This window comes from Myotis brandtii, unplaced genomic scaffold (assembly GCF_000412655.1).
Source record: "Myotis brandtii unplaced genomic scaffold, ASM41265v1 scaffold215, whole genome shotgun sequence".
Taxonomy (NCBI): Eukaryota; Metazoa; Chordata; class Mammalia; order Chiroptera; family Vespertilionidae; genus Myotis; species Myotis brandtii.
This window is the reverse complement of record NW_005358043.1, coordinates 2,303,783-2,306,529: the sequence shown is the minus strand read 5'-3', so window position 1 is coordinate 2,306,529 and position 2,747 is coordinate 2,303,783.

The following is a 2,747-nucleotide window of genomic DNA, read 5'->3' as shown; positions in this document are numbered from 1 at the left end:
CTAGAACAGCTCTCACTGGGCTGATGTTTAAATATTTGGTTAATGTGGCCATATCTTTATGTGTCCTATTTGATCTTCAAAAGAAATATAAATGTCTCTGGCAGAAGTTAAAGGAGTAATTAATTTTCCCTAGCAGGGGGTCAGGAAAGACTTAAGAAAAATAATAACATTTGAGGCAAGGCTGGAAGGTAGATAGTTTTCTGGTAGAAAAAATGGAAGAAAGCATTCCATGCAGAGCGAAAGCACGAGCAAAGCCAAGGCCATGTGGAAGTGCCTGAAGTGCCTGGACCAAGCCCAGTCTAACGGGAAGAGACTGCCTTAGAATTAATTAAGCGTCTGTAGACGCTTACCAACAAAACCTTCTCCACACACCACCCGCGTCTATAAAAAATAAGTGTTTTCCCTAAGTGGCAGCCCTGACCAACTTTAAAATCATTTTCCGTGAGAATTTTCAGCTGAAAATATTCAAGAACACCCGAATTGTGAGTAATATATTTATTTTTATAATATTTATTGTAAATTGATTTTTAAAATTAAATTCAAAATATCATGGCATGTGGGGATGGTTTCCGTTTTGGATGCGTGGCAGTTAACTGGTTAAGGGCTTAAAGACAGAAGCAGGCCTTTGTGGTGTCCAAGGTTTCCAGTTAACAAGTACAAGAGCTGCTAGGTGGCCTGCGTACGGTCCCTGGGGCAGGATTGAATGCCATTTCCTACTGTGGCACTTTCCTGTTGCTTTTGACATTTGCATGACCGCAGTATAGGATCCAAACTGGTGTTGTTCAGATCTAAAGGTTGATTTTTTTTAATCCTGGAAGAAAATCCAAAATGGCTGCATTAAAACTGTGGTGGAGAAAAACACAGACTTCCCAGGTGACCTAGAGCCAGCTGACCAGGTTATTTCTCAGAGAACACACTAAGAATGAGCAGAATTGAAGACAGCCCCAAAGGTGGGGCTTCCAAGGTCAGGCTTACCATGATGGCTGTTAACCCAGGTAGGGGCATGCCCAGAGTATATCCTGAAGGTCATCAGGGGAGATACAGGTGTAATAAATCCCTCCACCATCAGCCCTGGGAAGTATGCAATTGATGCCAACATAGAAATGAGTATGAGTATGGGTATACTAGGATTGTAAACTTTCCATCAAAATAAAAATATCCCTGTATTAGTCAATTAGTCAGGGCTCTCCAGAAACACAGAATCAATAGAATGTGTGTGTGTGTGTGTGTGTGTGTGTGTGTGTGTGTGAGAGAGAGAGAGAGAGAGAGAGAGAGAGAGAGAGAGAGAGAGATTGTGGAATGTGTATATAAGAACTTGGCTGAAGTGATTATGGAGGCTGGCAAGTCCAAAATCTGCAGGATGGGCTATCAAGCTGGGGACCCAGGAAGAGCCCGTATTGTAGTTCAAGTCCCAAGGCTATCATCTGCTGGCAGAATTCATTATTGTTTAGGCAGTGGTTCTCAACCTTCCTAATGCCGCAACGCTTTAATATAGTTCCTCATGTTGTGGTGACCCCCAATTTCATTGTTACAAATTGAACATAATTAAAGCATAGTGATTAATCACAAAAACAATATGTAATTATATATGTGTTTTCTGATGGTCTTGGGCGACCCCTGTGAAAGGGTCGTTTGACCTCCAAAGGGGTCGTGACCCACAGGTTGAGAACCGCTGGTTTAGGGGAATTCAGTCTTGTTCTATTAAGCTCCTCAACTAATAAGATGAAGCCACTCACATTATGTTCAGTAACCTGCTTTACTCAACATCTACCAACTTAAATATCAATATCATCCAAAACCACCCACACAGAAACATCCAGAATAATGTTTGATTAAATATCTGGGCACTGTGGCCCAGCCAAGTTGACACATAAAATTTACCATCACACACTATTCATCAAATAAATATAAATTAGAACCACAATGAAATATAACTCCACACCTGTCAGAATGGCTATCATCAATAAATCAATAAACAGCAAATGTTGGCGAGGATGTGGAGAAAAGGGAGTCCTCCTGCACTGTTGGTGGGAATGTAGATTGGGCATCCTCTGTGGAAAACAGTACAGAGGCTTCTCAAAAAATAAAAAATGGAATTGCCTTATGACCAGTGATTCCACTTCTAGGTATATATCTGAAACACGAATTCGAAAGAATATATGCACCCTTATGTTCAATGCAGCTTTCTTTACAAGATAAAGAGGCAACACAAGTTCCCATCAAAAGACTGAATAAAGAAGATATGGTACATATGTACAATGGAATATTACTCAGCCATAAAAAAGAATGAATCTTACTGTTTGTGACCTTAAAACCTAGATGGTATTATGCTAAGTGAAATAAGTCAGTCAGAGAAAGAAAATACCGTATTATTTCACTTCTATATGGAATCTAAAGAACAAGATTAATGAACAAACAAAACAGAAGCAGACTTATTGATACAGAGAACTGACTGATGGTTGCCAGATGGGAGGGTGGTTGGGAGACTGAGTGAAAAGGTGAAGGAATTAAGTAGTAAAAATTGGTAGTTATAAAATAGTCACAGGAATGTAAAGTACAGCTTAGGGAATAGAGTCAATAATATTGTAATAACTATGTATGGTGCCAGATGGTTACTAGAAATATTTGGGGGAAAGCTTTGTGAAGTATATGATTGTCTAACTATTATGCTGTACACCTGAAACTAATACAGAATAATACTGAATGTAAACTGTAATTGAAAAATAAAATTTAAAAATATTAACCAT